This window comes from Aedes aegypti, chromosome 1 (genome assembly GCF_002204515.2).
Source record: "Aedes aegypti strain LVP_AGWG chromosome 1, AaegL5.0 Primary Assembly, whole genome shotgun sequence".
NCBI lineage: Eukaryota > Metazoa > Arthropoda > Insecta > Diptera > Culicidae > Aedes > Aedes aegypti.
In genome coordinates, this window is record NC_035107.1 from 218068733 (window position 1) to 218086635 (window position 17903).

At 37.8% G+C, this 17903-nt stretch overlaps 1 protein-coding gene across 1 annotated transcript in view; it reads left to right on the forward strand.

Annotated features, from left to right (window-relative positions):
- Positions 1–16031: 16031 nt before the first annotated feature.
- The window catches only part of LOC5574053 (carbonic anhydrase 2), a 32349-nt gene continuing 30477 nt past the window's right edge, over positions 16032–17903 (forward strand). The window contains exon 1 of the mRNA XM_001654981.2: positions 16032–16360. The gene's annotated coding sequence lies outside the window, so the exon portion shown is untranslated. The remainder of the gene's footprint in view (positions 16361–17903) is intronic.

Consider the following 17903-nt stretch of genomic DNA (forward strand, 5'->3'; position numbering starts at 1 on the left):
TTGCATTGCCTTGGACGAAGGCTTGCAAATGAGGAAAAACCTACCTTAATATTTTCGTTAATTTCTTTGAAGCGTGTATACGCTTTTTTCAAAGTAGTCATCATTAATCGTTTTTGGATTGCTTGACGCTTTCCATCTTTTTTTACAGATACATAATCTTTTTGGCCAGGCATAGCTCTACTTACTTCATCGTCTTCAAAATATTGAATTATTTTTTCTTTTGTCTCATCTGTTAATGAAGTACTCGACCTAGCATTTTTGGTTGCAAGACAGTTATTTTTGAATTGTTTTGCCTCTTTTGCTGTATTTCTATTGGTTTTGAACTCATCAATGGCGTCTTGAATAGACCACGAGCTTGGCACCATCGACAAAATCAATAATTTTTTCTTTCCTTGTCGTGGCTAGATTCGAGAACCTTTCCTTCATATTCATAATTACCTCATCGTAGTCTGTATTTTCCACATCCTCAGGTCCTAATTTGAAGAGGTTTCTTCGTACAGCTTCGTTGATTTCACGGTATTTTTTCTCGGGATAATTGACGTAACCCATCTTCGTCCATTTAATCGGAGTCACTTTTATTCCAGCTATCCCTTCGTTGAAGCGTTCGATGTTGACCTTCTGGATGCACTCATCTTCTGATTGATTTGTTGAAACAGATGTCGCTGATGGTACCGTGGCAAGACTATCTGCACTTGGTACTTCTGGTAACTCCTCAGTTGTTGTCGGTGCATCTAGTAATTCCTCAGTTGTTGTTGTTTTCGAACTTCCTGCAACCTGATCCACCGATGATGTACAGATTGCCCGTTTGTCAACATTTAAACGGCAGGACGTACAAATGCGTAAATTTGTATTCAATGTAGACATTGGAGCATAACCAGCCGCTTTCAGTTTATCTATGGTGCTTTTGGTGAGATTTCGTAGCTCTTTCGAACACTTTTTTTCTGCAAACGGCCTGCAACAGTTGAGAAAGCGACTACTCATGTTGCTCGTTAGATTTTAATAAACAAAATCACTTTTAAGTTTTTACTGACTAGTTTGGTGTCGTTTGCTTGACTGAAGAAAAATTTTACAATTAAATCTTTTATAACCATAGTGGTAGTATATTTTTAGCTTTTCCGTGAGTATGTTCATGGTATGTACCTATCATGTTTTTGATGTTGTTGAAGTTACTCGCTTTCTCCCAAATATGATTAACAAAGTCTATTCTCTACCAAGGCGGGTCTATACCCAGGTGTAATCAGATTTTAACTTTGTGGAGAAAACCAGCGCCGAGAAACCCGACCTGCTTTACGTATACTAGATCACCTGGGTATAGACCCGCCTTGTTCTCTACGAGGTAAACTTTTTGCAGGTAAACTAGTCGTATACCTGTATAGAAAACTTTTTTTGTAGCTTTTGTCTTCAATATTAGATTTCTTATATGTTCCTTTTATCAAAAGGTTTCAACACTATTGAGAGAATTTTTCTTCAGTTACGTACAATAAAAAATATGACACTATCAAGACTTTAGATCACAACACTGGATCGCGTCTAACTTCCTAATAGATGCTATAATAGTTATGAATAATTAAATAAAATATCATGAAAACAACTTGTTAACCTCATGTGGTACCCTTAACAAAAAATTCAGCAACAAACTGCGGTCCTAAGAAAAATTAACAATGAAAAAAAAAAAATTTCACTAAGTGTCAAATTTGTGAAATATTTGAAATGTCATAACTTTTTTGTTTATTGGCTTACCATCACCAAATTTTTATGGTAGATAGCTAATATAATGGACCGTTTTCCCTCAAAAAATTACGTTGGTATTCCGATAGGGTTTTGAGATATTTGAGTTTTTGTGTCAAAAATTATGTTTTTTAATACAAAAAAAATTTTTTTTTTTACTGTGTGTATTTTTTTTGGAATCTTTATTTAGTTGTCTAACTTTGTTTCTTTAGTTGTCTAACAATCGAACGAACCGTTTTTGCTGTGCAGCTTTTTGAATATTTTTGAACCATTTTCACATACACCCTTTTGAAAAGTTAGTCGTGACTCAACTTGAAGATTTGATATCGGAAAATGACGATTTAAATGGAACTGAAAAACTGTGCAAAGTTTCAGATATTTTTGAAATGGTCGATCAGAATCGACTTGCATGCCTCCGTGGAATCCCTCATTCGTATATCGCGTGGCAGGTACGATGATACTCTATGCCCAGGGAAGTCAAGGAAATTTCCATTACGAGAAGATCCTGGACCGACCGGGATTCGAATCCAGATACCTTCAGCATGGCTTTGCTTTGTAGCCGCAGACTCTAACCACTCGGCAAAAAAAGGCCCACTCATTATATTTTTTGATAACTGCTTCAAACAACGCTCTTCGTAATATTAAGTCAAAAGAACTCTTGAGAAGCTCTTTGACCTAACTTTTTAGCATAATGTTACCATTCTACTACATACTCTTTTATTAACGTTTATTTGATACGATTAATGGAAAGTTTCATATTGACTAAACATTCTTCGACAATTCTAAACGGATGTAGGTACATTCTATGACCCTTATTCATAGGGCAACAACAACAGCAGGCACTAATATTAATCGCTATTTGTCACCATAGCGCATTTTTTGTGAATGTTATCCCACACATAAGCAGCCTTCTTCACTATCAGGCGTTAATTAGGTAAATAATTCGATTGCGGTAATTTTATGATTAATCGAAAGCGTGTAAACATTGAAGGTTGATTATATGCATGTGTATCAATTGGCAACGATTCATTAAAATACTGCCTATTTCCGATTGCTGGAAATTCCTCAACCGTACCGAGGTCAACTATGCTAACGCTGGAACCTAGCCTTCCGATAAACGAATATTTACTTTTGAAGGAAATGTGCCTTTCGAGTTCATGTTTCCACCCAACGAGCATTTAGTAATTGACTGCGATACATGTTGTATTATATGCACAGTGTACGTTACATTCCTCAAAATCATTTGAATTTACTGACTCATAAACCTGTCTAGTTTTTTTTAAACTGTATTAAGGTGAAACAGTTCGGAATCTTACTTCTAAGATTGCACTACAACTTCAAAGGCCATAATCTCGAGATGGAAGCATTTAACAACAGTGAACTTTTTATTTTGTCTTTGTGCACTAGCAGAAAACTTAAAATAAGAAGATCTGTAACGTTTACTTTTTATTTTCCAAGTTTAGTGCATTTGAAAACGCGAGTAAGACCATTGTGACGGCCATCTTTGGATTTAAATTTCAAGGATACAGCGTGAAACGCCTAAATGTAGACAATTTCCAAAGGAATTTCAAACTATCTATTTTTTTTTTGTATTTATTTGTGAGGCTTTAAACTTGATTAGGCAGTTATTTTGCCTCAAACTATCTAATTGTTCCCCGCCAATTTTTCCAAAATGAGCGAATCGGTACGAATTTCGATGATAAAATCTGTTTTCAGCACATATTTAACGAAAGTTTATGAAAATAACTTTCAGGTTAATGGAAGTATGTCAATATCACACAGAACACAATTTTGCATTTTCAATTTATTTTCATAGAAATGAGCATTTTTAACGTCAAAAACTTCACTACATACAATTAGACCATTGTTGAGACAAACAACGTTTATTGTGTGCGCATATAAATGTATTGTTTGAAACATAGATAAGGCCGGAACAAATCTTAAAATCTTCTTTTGTCACTTTCCATCAAAATGTGTCGAGGGGGGGGGGGGACAATAAATAATAAAATGGAAATTCAGCTAAATTTATCATTTTTATTCTAATATGCTGCAAAACCTTGTTTTAGCAGCGTATACCCGCCGAACACAATGTTTTGAACAATTATCACGTATTTTTTAAAATTTTTAATAACATTGATCGTATTACATTTTTCATAATAGCAATCTCCAGGTCTTTTACCCATAATCTTGAGTTTTGATTAGAGAAAGTACTAACAAGAACAACTTTCAAATTGTGTTTCAAATAGTTACAATTTGAAAAACACCTAAAAATGTTGCACTTAGAACTTGAAATTTAACTTTGATTGTTGTAATTTGATATAACATGTATGTATCCTTCTGGTTGTAAAAATATTACACTAGATTTGAAGAAAACTGGCACTGAGAAATATATTGCCCTTCTACGCCCACTTGTGCCATGTTCTTTGCAAACATTAGTGAATGTGAGTGAATAACCGTTTCAAGCGCGACTGACCGAAATTTAGTCTTTGTTACTTATAGTTGCCTGTAATTAAACACTCCAACGCAAATTTTACCCCGTAACGCTTACCAATGTTTAGCGTAGTTTAAGTGTGTGGCTAAGTTTAACCCGATTGAAGAATGACTCTGCGCTCGCAGTTCTAAGCGAGGAAAAAACATCCGCTGTAGAAAATCCCTGTTAGCCGCGCGCAATTCATTCCTCCGCATATGGAATACTCTCTGCCTATAATGTATGGCAATAAGACACATATGTGTACAGCGATCAATGATGCAATTGTACTTAGTTCCAGACATGTCGTCGTCGTCGCTGTGGTCTTCGCTTACGATGATAGTGTCATCACTGTCGTTGGTTGCCGACCGTCCTATGCGGTAATAAGGAAGGACTAAATCCCCGCGAAAGAAAATTTCCCTTCGATGTGGGGCTCGATAATGGGCACGTTTCGCTCAATGATTTCAAAAGTCACGTATTGCACAGATAAATTCAAAATAAACAGTATAAACGATACACACTGATGGACCTTTATAAACAGAGGTTCAATCATCATGATATTATGCTGTTTTTCTGGAGAAAATTTCCCTTGCCCATGCTCTTAGCGTCATTCATGTGTTCGTCGAAGACATATAGCCGTATAACAGCCCCATAAGCCAATGTGAATTAGCAGGCTAGTGGTTATTTGGGTAGCATGATCAATCGCACTGTTTCTCTTTTTCAGAATTATAATTATAATTAGTCGCACCAATACATGAACATACATGATGATACTTTCATGTGAGTTTATAATTGCTATCCGGTATGGCTGTAGCATCTTGAAGCCCTATCACCACCTTCTTTGGCCGAGTGTTTAGAATCCGCGGCTACAAAGCAAAACCATGCTGAAAGTGTATTAATTAGATTCCAGATCGGTCCAGGATCTTTTCGTTATAGAAATTTCCTTCTCTGGGCATAGAGTATCATCGTGCTTGCCACACGATATTGTTCCGTTGCGAATTTACATTGTATGCTTCCTGTACTGATGATTTTTACGGCTGGCTTGTAAGGCCTGCACCAACCCCCTGTCTCGCCGGAGGATCATCGTTGACAGCACTGTTTAGAGTCCCACGCTGGCACTAGGACGCTGATCAGCCGCTCCTAACATGGAGAACAGACGCTGTTTTGAGCCGCTCCTAACATGGAGAACAGACGCTCTGATAAGCTACACCCTCAGAAGAGAGGAGCCCCGCTTCCCTGTCAGCATACGACCAAGGTCCCACCAGGGTTAGTTACCCGGTGGCATCACGGGGAGGTAGGGATAGGAGTTACTGGACAAGATGCTAGGGACCACAAATGGGGTCTATTTTATACCTGCAGGTACGCGAAGTATCAATGGTACGCATTGTCCAGTCATTTACCACACGATATACAAATGCGAAAATGGCAATTTTGGGAAAGAAAGTTCTCAGGTCAGAACTTTGGAAGTGCTTATTGAACATTAAGCTGATAAACAGGCTCTGTTCCAGTGATGACGTAATGCTAAGAAGAAGAAGATGTTGCTACAACCGCTACAGCCGCTTGAAGTCATAGCGATGCGGCCGCTGGTACCGTACATTGATGGTAAAGAATAGTTTTTGGCGCAATTTAACCACCACCTGATAATGGTCGGAATCGTTGTTGGCGCAAAGAAAGGTCATAGCGTTGATAATGTCAACCAATCAAAACTTGGTCGATTTATGATTCTGTCTGCTTTGGTGGTCTATAGGTGCACCGATATGAAAGGCTATGTGCTTGAGATGTAATTAGATGCTACGAATAGCCATTGAGGCGATTTAAAATTTAAATGTTTATGTCACGACGAGACCCCCCGTTTTGAGTCAACTGTGGCCGACTAGTAGGTTGATCTTAGGTGTAAACGGTTCAACGATTGTCAGTGATTGAGCCTATGGAACGTCATTGAAATTGGGGAAACGCAGAAGAACAAAAACAATGATAAAGCATTCGTGGTATTACGATTACGAGCGGATTGAATTAGAAAAATATCCTAACTAAATTAAATATAAAGACATATTATATTTGAATTATCTTACCTATATTATTAATACTAAGTAAGTGATTATCCTAAAACTTAAAAGCATCTAAATACTGTAGATTGTGAAGGTATCATGCATTACTTATAATTATCATCATTACTCAATACCTTGAGAATTCGTTATTCAAACATATTCACTTAAATCTAGATAGAAATACTATTTACAAACGTCAGCGTAGTTTGCAATTATAGAAACCGTTTAACTGAATTAATTGCGGATAGTCAGTGCGCATCGTACCTTCGTGATGTGCGTACACGATTTCTCTCTGCTCTTGGAAGTTTTTCTTTAAAAACTAGCTAAAGCAATAAAACAGTATTTTCAGTGCTACAAAAACAGTACTTTTCAGTGCCAAAATTAAAAACGGTACTTTTCAGTACTTTTTTTCTACTATTGATCCCTTAACGATCCTTGTTTGGACCCGTGCCTTCGATTTTTCGTTGGACCCGTTGGCGAATGCTAGCGGTGGTAATCCTTCTTGGACATTGTCTTAGGAAAAAAAAAAAAACTCTTAGGAGGTCTCGTCTTCTTTCGCTAATTCACTAAACATGGTTGCAACTACAAACAAAAGGAAGGGTGAATCTCTGAATTCACAACTTCCTTCCAAAAAAGTGGGATTTAAAACTGTCACTAAACGTGGCAAGAATAGAAGAAAGAACGTTTCTCCGGAATGCGAAATTTCTTCCAAGAGTGAAATGGATAATGTTTGTTATAGCATCGAAATGAGCAATCAGTTCGATGCTCTAGACAAATTTTCCGTACAGCAAATCGAAGCAGTCTCTAGCCCAGGCTCTTTGATTCAAGTGAACAAGCAAAGAGTACCGCCTATCGTAGTCAGTTGTTCCGAATTTGGGGGATTTAGGCAGGAGATCTTGAACTCTATTAGTGGAATTAAGGTCTCCTTCCAAATCGCAAAGAAAGGAGACTATCGCGTTTTGCAAGAAACTCTTAAAGGTTGCGAACTTGTTCTCATCATCTTGAAGAGAAAAAGCATAAATGTTTTACTTATGACGACAACACTGAACGTTTGTTCAAAGACGCCTTGAAAGGTCTCTCAAGTGACTATAAGACACCTGAAGAGATCAAAAATGAGTAGATGAAAAAACGAATTTAGTACGAATACCATTTAATTCCACTAGAGTTTGTATCCTTTGACAGATACGCGTATTTCAACCTCAACTGTAAAGCCGTCTTCAGTGTCGTGTACTAGACTCGACTCGAAGAAAACCATTTTTTTAATGCCAATTTAATTCATTTTATTCATTCTTGATTTGGTTTTACAATAATTTTTACATTTTAAGTGTTTCTACTCTCAGGTACTTCATCTTTAGTTTTCGATTTTTTAAACATGTCTTATGTTAGTTTTAATTCAGGTGATTTTTCAAAATTTACATTTTGGCTTTAATAGCTCTGTTTGTTTTAATTTGTTAATTTGATAACCTACCTAATCTTCCTTAGCCTAAAGGGCCAGCTCCGGGGCAGGCGTTCACATTCCTACGAACAGGACCTCTCTAGTTGCCATTTTCAAGAATGAAAAGGCCTAGAGCACAGATCTGCTCGTAGCGAGTTTTGCAGCATCGCAGTCGTTCCGCAAGTTGGTGGAATATGGGCACCAATTGCTCTATCGTATATAGAGGAGAACCCTCCTCCGGGAGGGATTCGCCTTCTTGTTGTTGTCGCCGGAATCCAGGAGGTGGAGGGGGTGGCAGCCACGGATTGTTGAATGACTTCGGTGTGGGATTGGATCTGGAAGCCGCTGATCCAGATATTAGTTCCGGAAGTTCAGGATGTCCAGCGCCGGAGGATGGCTTCTTGATTGGTTCTTCGTCCTTGCTTTTTTGCGGATTTCGATGAACTCCTTACGCTTCAGGCAATCTTTGGATGAAGCTTGATGTGGGCATTTCGATTCCATTTTCGTTTCCGGAAATTCCTTCTCGAATGCAACACGCATGCATCCTTCGAATTTTTTTTTTTTAATTTTTTTTATTAGTATTATTCCAAACATAACATTCATTATTTCTTATATCTAGGTGTTCTGTGTTATTAGACAACACTATCATCCTAATTTGGTAAAACAAATCTAAGATTTTATTAACATTTTGTTAACAACATATTACATTTCATTTGCCGTAGCAGTTCAGATTTTTTACAGGTGAGTTGATTTCACCTGCTTATAAGAGAAAAAAAAAAGTTTTTAATTTACTTAACCTAACTTAACCTAAACATATAACACATTAATCGTGGCAATAGAAGATTGTAACGATTTTTGCCTGAAATTATTGATTATTTTTTTTGACATTTGTTCCAATGTTTCAACATTGGATATTCTATGTAACTCATTGGTACTATACCAGGGAGCAAGCTTCAGAATCGTTTTCAAAATTTTATTTTGAATTCTCTGCAGAGATTTCTTCCTGGTATTACAACAGCTAGTCCATAATGGTACAGCATACAACATGGCAGGCCTGAAAATTTGTTTGAATATCAAAAGCTTGTTCTTAAGACAAAGTTTTGATTTTCTATTAATAAGGGGTTAGAGACATTTTACATATTTATTACATTTGGCTTGAATGCCCTCAATGTGATTTTTGAAAATTAAATTCTTATCTAGCATGAGCCCTAGATACTTAACTTCATCTGACCAATTTATTGGTACTCCTCTCATCGTGACAACATGTCTACTTGAAGGTTTCAAATAAAGAGCTTTTGGATTATGTGGGAATATTATAAGTTGAGTTTTGGAAGCATTAGGAGAAATCTTCCATTTTTGCAAGTATGAAGAAAAAATATCCAAACTTTTTTGCAATCGACTACAGATGACACGCAGGCTTCGTCCTTTGGCGGAGAGGCCTGTGTCATCCGCAAACAAAGATTTTTGACATCCCTGAGGTAACTCAGGTAAGTCAGATGTGAAAATATTGTATAATATTGGTCCCAAAATGCTTGCCTTGGGGAACACCAGCTCTTACAGGAAGTCTTTCAGATCTGGAGTTCTGATAATTAACCTGAAGTGTACGATTTGACAGATAACTTTGAATGATTCTAACAATGTATGTTGGAAAATTAAAGTTTTTCAATTTTACAATCAAACCTTCATGCCAAACACTGTCGAATGCTTTTTCTATGTCTAGAAGAGCAAGACCAGTAGAGCAGCCTTCAGATTTGTTGGAACGGATCAAATTTGTAACACGTAAAAGTTGATGAGTGGTCGAATGTCCATGGCGGAATCCGAACTGTTCATTGGCAAAAATTGAATTTTCGTTGATGTGGGCCATCATTCTGTTCAAAATAACCTTTTCAAAAAGTGATTTCATGGCTTTCTCAGCCTGGGGAAATCAAAACGGAAAGTTTTGTTTTGCCCAACGTTTCGGCACTCTGTATTTGGCTTTTATCAAGGGTAAAACTGTCTACTGTTTTTCGTTGTTAAAATCCTTCCAGTCGAGTATCCTAGATCAACTTTTCAAAAAGTTTACTGATGGAGGAAAGCAAACTGATTGGACGCTAGAAGCTTCTGCAGGATTTTTGTCTGGTTTTAAAATTGGAACAACCTTAGCATTTTTCCATTTGTCAGGAAAATATGCTAATTGAAAACATTTGTTAAATATATCAACTAGAAATGATAAGCTACTTTCTGGAAGTTTCTTGATGAGAATGTACAAAATTCCATCATTGCCAGGAGCTTTCATATTTTTGAATTTTTTAATAATAGTTCTCACTTCTTCCAAATCAGTCTCCCAGGCATTTTCGAAAATGTTCTCTTGATTGAGAATATTTTCGAACTCCTGAGTAACTTGATTTTCAATTGGACTAGTAAGTCCTAAATTAAAATTGTGCGCACTTTCAAACTGCATAGCAAGTTTTTGAGCTTTTTCGCAATTAGCTAGTAATAATTTGTTTTCCTCTTTCAATGCCGGTATTGGCTTCTGAGGTTTTTTCAAGATTTTAGATAATTTCCAAAAGGGCTTAGAGCCAGGGTCCAATTGGGAAATTTTATTTTCAAAATTTTTGTTTCTTAAATCTGCAAAACGTTTCTTGATTTCTTTCTGCTAATCCTGCCATATAATCTTCATAGCAGGATCGCGAGTGCGTTGAAATTGCCTTCTCCTCACGTTTTTAAGACGGATCAAGAGTTTAAGATCATCGTCTATAATCACGGATTCAAATTTTACTTCACATTTTGGAATTGCAATGTTCCTGGCTTCAACAATGGAATTTGTTAAAGTTTCAAGAGCATTGTCAATATCAATTTTAGTTTCTAAAGAAATGTTAACATCAAGATTAGAGTCAACATACGTTTCATATATATTCCAGTCGGCTCGTAAATAATTGAAAGTGGAGCTGATAGGATTGAGAATCGCTTCATGCGATATTTGAAATGTAACAGGGACATGATCAGAATCAAAATCAGCATGAGTAACTAATTGGCTACAAAGATGACTAGAGTCTGTTAAGACCAAGTCAATCGTAGATGGATTTCTAGAAGAGGAAAAACATGTAGGGCTATCAGGGTATTGAATTGAGAAATATCCTAAAGAGCTCTCATCAAATAAAATTCTACCGTTGGAATTACTTTGAGAATTATTCCATGACCGATGTTTGGCATTAAAGTCACCAATGATAAAAAATTTTGACTTATTGCGAGTCAATTTTCGCAAGTCAGTTTGGAGCAAATTAACTTGCTGTCCAGAGCATTGAAAAGGCAAATAGGCAGCTATGAAAGTATATTTACCAAACTGTGTTTCAACAGAAACACCTAAAGTTTCAAAAACTTTAGTTTCAAATGACGGAAACAGTTGATGTTTTATACGCCTATGAATGATGATTGCAACTCCCCCACATGCCCCATCAAGTCGATCGTTACGATAAACAAAAAAGTTAGGATCTCTTTTGAGTTTAGATCCAGGTTTTAAATAAGTTTCGGTAATAACTGCTATATGCACGTTATTAGCTGTATGAAAATTAAACAGCTCGTCCTCTTTACCATTCAAGGAACGAGCATTCCAATTTAAAATGTTTGAATTATTATTTGGATCCATTAGAAAAACGTAATCCAATAACAATTTCATTTGTAAATTTTACACCTACTTGGACTGCTTCAGTCATAGTGGTGGCTTTGAACATTGCATCAATTATTAGATTCAATAGTTCAGTTAGAAAATTAAAATCAGAGGCAGACATATCATCTGATGATTTCCCATTAGAATTTTCGGTAGACGATGAAGCGGGGTAGGAGTTACCTGTGGCGGTAGGGTTTTTTTCCATTTGATTTGAAACAAGTAGAATGGGTACTCATAGTACGAATAGGGGAAGAGTTCAAATTACCTGCTACGATATCGGCAAAGGATTTACCGCGGGTAGATACATTCGAAATTGAAAGATTCGAACGGCTACCCGACGGATTAAAATTTGTTTGTGAATGTGCATGATTATGATCTTCCTGATGGGTATGATTCATGATCAAGCGATCGTTAACTGAAAAATGAGCATTGTTCGATACTCTACCAGGCAAATTCCGGAAACGACCGTTATCGTAACGGATATTATCCTTCATCTGCCTGGCACGAGCCTCAACGACTCTTTTGCGTGAAATGCATTCCCAAAAGTTAGCTTAGTGAGGGCCCTTGCAATTGGCGCATTCAAACTTTCTGGTATCTTCTTTCACAGGACAGTCGTCCTTAGCGTGAGAAGAACCTCCGCAAATCATGCATTTAGCATCCATGCGACAATTTTTTTGTACCATGACCCCACTTTTGGCACCGACGGCACTGAGTGGGGTTCTGGTAATTTCCTCCAGGTTTCTGGAAATGTTCCCACGTCACACGGACATCGAACATAAGTTTAGCTTTTTCTAAAGCTTTAATTTTATTTAGTTCTTTTTTGTTAAAGTGAACTAAATAATATTCTTGAGAAAGCCCTTTCCGAACAATGCCAGATTGGGTTCTTTTTTTCATAATGATTACTTGGACTGGGGAAAATCCAAGTAAATCATTTATTCCATTTTTGATCTCTTCAGGTGACTTATAGTCACTTAAGAGACCTTTCAAGACGACTTTGAACAAACGTTCAGTTTTGTCGTCATAAGTAAACAAATTGTGCTTCTTCTCTTCAAGATGTCTGAGAAGAAGTTCGCGATCTTTAAGAGTTTCCGGCAAAACGCGACAGTCTCCTTTCTTTGCGATTTGGAAGGAAACCTTGATTCCCCTAATGGAGTTCAAGATCTCCTGCCTAAATCCCCCAAATTCGGAACAACTGACCACGATAGGCGGCACTCTTTGCTTCCTCACTTGAATCAAAGAGCCTGGGCTAGAGGCTGCTTCGATTTGCTGTACGGAAAATTTGTCTAGAGCATCGAACTGATTGCTCATTTCGATACAATTATTCATTTCACCCTTGGAAGAAACTTCGCATTCCGGGGAAGCGTCCTTTCTTCCATTCTTGCCACGTGTAGTGACAGTTTTAAAACCCACTTTTTTGGAAGGAAGTAGTGAATTCAGAGATTCACCTTTCCTTTTGTTAGTTGTTGATACCATGTTTAGTTAATAAACGAGAAAGACGTGACCTTCGAGAGGTTTTTTCCCTAGATGGTGTCCAAGAAGGATTACCACCGCTAGCTTTCGCCAACGGGTCTAACGAAAAATCGAAGGCACGGGTCCAAACAAGGATCGTAAAGGGATCGATAGTAGAAAAAATAGTACTGAAAAGTACCGTTTAAGTAGCACTGAAAAGTACTGTTTTTAATTTTAGCACTGAAAAGTACTGTTTGTGTAGCACTGAAAAGTACTGTTTTATTGCTTTAGGTAGTTTTTAAGAAAACTTCCAAGAGCAGAGAGAATTCGTGTACGCACAGCACGAAGGTACGATGCGCACTAATGCATCCTTCGATGTTGTGGTCATCTCCACCACACTTAGCACAGCGGGGAGCCATGAAGCAGTTTCTTGTGCCGTGACCAAAACCACAGCAGTTCATACATTGTGTCACTTCGCGATGCACTGGACGATAACGCTGCCACTCAACCTGGGTGTAGTTGATGATTCGGATGCTTTTCAGCTCCTTGAGGGTGATGGAGTTTCTCTCGATGTGGACCAGGTAAAGTTGGTCGCGGTATTTGCGTGTTGTGTCACGCCGGGCGATCTTGTAAAGGTTTGTCACCTTCACACCAAAATTTTTCCAGCTCCTTCTCGACATTCTTGATGTCCATGTCTTCGAGTCCACGAAGTACTACCTTCAGTGGCTTGTCCCCGGGAATATCATGAGTAAAATACTCATGTTTTCCCATTTTCAGGATGTCCAGCACCCGATAAAATTGAGGCTTCGAATCAGCCAGTACTTTTAGTTCATCGGAGCACAGCCGTAAGGAACACTTGAGGGTGCCCTTCGCAATGCATTCTCTGAGCGTTTGACGCAGACCCGGAGGGTCTCCTTGAATATAGATCGGCGGGCACTTCTCCTTCCGCTCTGGGTCAGCCATGCTTGGCACAGCTGCGATCCGTTTCTTTTGTTCGCCATGAATAGTTCGCACAAAAACGGGGAGAGAGGGTTTCCCATGGGGGCTCCTTTCGTCTGTTTGTAGAAATTTCCTCGAAATTGAAATTAGTTTTCGTCCATGCACAATCTTGCCAACCTCATGTATGTCCTGACCTTTCCTTTCCATGCTGCATCCGTCCTTTGGGGTAATAACAAGTCCTCGAGAAGATCTAGGGAATCCTTTACTGGAACGCTGGGGAGAAGTCATCCTCGATGTGTCCTGACTCTAATAGTTTCTGGGAGAACTCCTGGGTGTTTTTAACTGACCTAGTGGGGAATGGATTCGGCATACTCTGGAATTCCTTGACTAACCATTTCGCCAGTTTATGAGTGGGGGATCGTCGGCCGAAATGATTTCTCGCATTTCCTTTCCTGGTTTGTGAAACCAAAAGCTCTTCATTTGAAACCTTTAAATAAACATATCACGATGAGAAGGTTACCAATAAATTTGTCAGATGAAGTATCTAGGGTTCATGCTAGTTAAAATTAAACTCTAAAAAATCACATTGAGAGTTTCATTTGAAACTTCTAAGTTTGTATCCACTTATTAACAGAAAATGGAAATTTTGTCTTAATAACAAACTTTCAATCTCCAAACAATTTTTTAGGCCGGCCATGTTGTATGTTGCTCCAATATAGACTAGTTGTTGAAGCTTCCTCCCTGGTATAGTACTAATGAGTTACTTAGAATATCTAATGCTGAAACATTAGAACAAATTCAGAATAAAATTATTAATAAATAATGCGTTATATATGTAGGTTATGTTAGGTTATGTTAATTGAAAGCGTTTTTTTTTTATAAGCAGGAGACATCAACTCACCTGTAAATGTTCTGAACTGCTAGCAAATGAAATGTAATATGTTGTCAACAAAATGTTATCCAAAGTTCGATTTAGTTTCACCAAATTAGGATGATAGTGTTTGCCTTACACAGAACACATACAGTATTGGACAAAACATTTGCAACTTTTTCGATTTTTCATACAAAATGACCAACTTTGGTAAGCTATATCTCAGTTATTTATGGACCGATTTGAATGAAATTTTGGCAGAAAATCAGACATAACTTGAATTTTAACATATATTTTTGGATGATTTTTCCAATCACAAGGTCAAAATCAGTAAGTGAATTTTTTGACGATTTTTTATAAGTGATATAACTAAACATTTTGAAGGAATAGTTTCATGGTATCTTCAGCAAAGTTGTAGATGTAAACGAGATGAACAAGTTTGCTGAAGACAGTTTTTGTGTAGGGCTATCAGATTTTGAGATAAATAGTTTTGAATTTTTCGTCGAAAATTACACTTTAGTTAAACCGTTATAACTTATAAACTCGTGATTGGAAAAACTATTCAAAAATATATGTTAAAATTCAAGTTATATCTGATGTTCTGTGTAATTTTTTTTCAAATCGGTCCATAAATAACTGAGATCTAGCTTACCAAAGTTGGTCATTTTGTATGGAAAATCGAAAAAGTTGCAAATGTTTTGTCCAATACTGTAGATACAAGCAATGAATATAATGTTCGAAATGATACTAATCTTCATCTTCTTTCTGGCGTTACGTCCCAACTGGGACAAAGCCTGCTTCACAGCTTAGTGTTCTTATGAACACTTCCACAGTTATTAACTGAGAGCTTCCTGTGCCAAATGACCATTTTTGCATGTGTATATCGTGTGGCAGGTACGAAGATACTCTATGCCCTGGGAATCGAGAAAATTTCCAACCCGAAAAGATCCTCGACCGGTGGGATTCGAACCCACGACCCTCAAATTGGTCTTGCTGAATAGCTGCGCGTTAACCGCTTCGGCTATCTGGGCCCCAAAATGATACTAATAAAGGAATTAAAAAAAATCAATCCTTGTTTCCTCATGTGAACCAAGTGAAGAAGTGCCTAGGGATCCCAGCAATAAAACTTTATGTTTACTATTTCCAACGATCCTCACCGGCCAACGACAGACGCCTAACTGATTGAAGGCGAAAGCAGGAAAAGGGCATTTACCGGCCGGCTTAGAATTCTACTCGCACGTCCATCGTCGCTGCACAGTCGATTTGTGTCGTCACCATTCGGCGTCAATACCCCCGCCGCACATCAATCGTAGAACGAGAAGCTCCAGTTTGCCGGACGATGACGAATAATTCGATTCTAGGGACAACTGGAAAAAGGGAGGTTTACCCAGCGTAAACAGAGCGGCCTGCGATCGAAATGGGTATTCTTACTATAAAACGACCCAAGCGCGCTTCCCTCGATCACAAACGTTGCTCGACCGGCATTCATCACTGACTGACTGCAGGGCACTGGTCTGCCTTCCGGACCGGAGAGTGAGAGTGGCTGAGGGTGCCTTCCAAAATAGTGTCCAAATCTAGTCAAATATACATTGTGGGTCTTTAGTGTCTTTAAAGTGCTCGTTGAGACCTTAACCGCGAGTGACCGAAGTTGCGTGGAACGGAAAGTGCGTCGAGGCGATTTGAAGACGGTGTACTGAGTGGGTACCGGTTCCAAGTGAAGTGCGAGCACGCGTTCCAAGCATTTAGAGCACCTGTTGCTTCCGAAGCAAGGAAAGAGGTTAGTATCGATCGGGGCTTGCAAGTGGTGTGGCGTGCGGGGTTTGTTTTGATTGTGGATTATGATAATCGGTGTACACGCGATGAGTAAAGCGATTTCCCACCCTCGGTTTGTCTGAATGTTGAATGAAGCTTTCTAATCTATAGTTAGAACTTGCTTTAAGAATGGGATATATGTAATACAGTGTTGTGATTCAGAAGCCGGTTTTATTGGAAGTTAAGAGTGATTTCTTATTATCTGGACTTACAAGTTTATTAAGTCGAATTGAGTTTTGGTGCAGTGAAATGTCATGAATATAACGAGTTGATGACTATTAAAAAAATGATTGTTTTAACGCTGCAAGAAATCCTTAGATGAGAAAGTAGTTAATAGACAAATATTTGGATTTTCATTATTCCTAATTTCGCTTTAAAAACAATTGTGTAATGGTATAATCATTGTAGAATTCTTATAAGATCATTGAGGGCGTTGTTCGGTTTTAGTACAGATTATTCGGGTGAAATTGATCAACACATTACGCAATTTTGTTCCCTACAAATACCATTATAATGTATAGCCATCAATATAAAGTTGGCAATCCATTTTTTTTACTGAGTTCTCGGTGAACGGTATTCGGTAAACATTTACCGAGATCTCAGCTGTAGGATTCTCGGAAATCCATTTACCGAGATAGATTTTCGAAGTGTATAACAGGGAGACTGGACCAATTTCCGGACAGCTTTTAGGCCATACCTTCTAAGCCAGCATGAGAAGTTTTGTGCTATCTCCTACCAGTAAATGTTTAATTAAAATCTTTAGAAGGTCCGTATTGAACCAACCCTGTTCCAATTCGGACCCCCATATGTTCTAATTAGGACCACCCTATAATTTATCGTTTTTCGCTATGATAGTATTGACATACAATTCCGATTTGTATTATTTCAAGCTTCTTCAACCAAATACATCCTAAATAGTAACTTTCTTGTTCAAAATAGTACAATTTCAACACACTAAAACTTTGCATGCAAATATCAGATTAGAGAGGTAAACTTAAACCGAAAGCATCGAGTTCCGGGACATTAAGTTGAAGAAGTATCGAATTACATTTAGGAATCAAAGTACGATAGATTGAAGATACTGCGCATTCCATCGAGCTAGGAATGAACTTACTGACTTACTACTAGTAAGGGAAAGTTGACTGTATTGTCCTTTATACTCGTAACCGTTTTTAGATTGTATTGTCTGACTGAGAAGCTTTTCAATTAAGATGGTCCGGACCAACACATATTTTGTTATTTTCAAACCAGAGTTTATGAATGGAGAGTTGCGCGAAGACTGTCCTATTGAACCGTCAAATCGTCAACCTATCGAGTAAAATGAACAAACAAGTTTTGGGACGAGAGAGGTATTGTCATCGTGACGAAATAAAAAAAAAACTGCTACGGTTTAAGTTACGGTGTGATACGATGATGTAACAATAAAATTGCTCCTTAGGGCCTATAATTTTTGAATGAACCTCCATCTTGTTACATGTAATGTAACAGTAATGTAAGTAATCTCCCTC